The following is a 317-nucleotide window of genomic DNA, read 5'->3' on the forward strand; positions in this document are numbered from 1 at the left end:
TCAGTGTAGAGATGTACTGGAAGATACTTACACAGCATACCAAATGGAAATACTGATAGCTGGACTGTATTAGTGCCACTGCAAGGCTGATCACGTGGAACTGAAGTGAAACCTATGAGTCTATCAAGTCCGAGAAGAGACAGCTGCACACTGTTAAGACTGTCACATCACTCGTCCCATTGCTGATTTTGCCAGTCAGGAAAAGGAGCCTCTGAAGGTGGTCTACACCATCAATGATAAGGAGAATCTCTGGTACCTCATCCTGGTATGACTGTTTTAGGTGCAAATTTTATGTTGTTTTTATTTTATTGCAGTGT

The sequence above is a fragment of the Stegastes partitus genome, unplaced genomic scaffold, assembly GCF_000690725.1.
Source record: "Stegastes partitus isolate 25-593 unplaced genomic scaffold, Stegastes_partitus-1.0.2 Scaffold47, whole genome shotgun sequence".
In the NCBI taxonomy this organism is placed as follows: Eukaryota; Metazoa; Chordata; class Actinopteri; family Pomacentridae; genus Stegastes; species Stegastes partitus.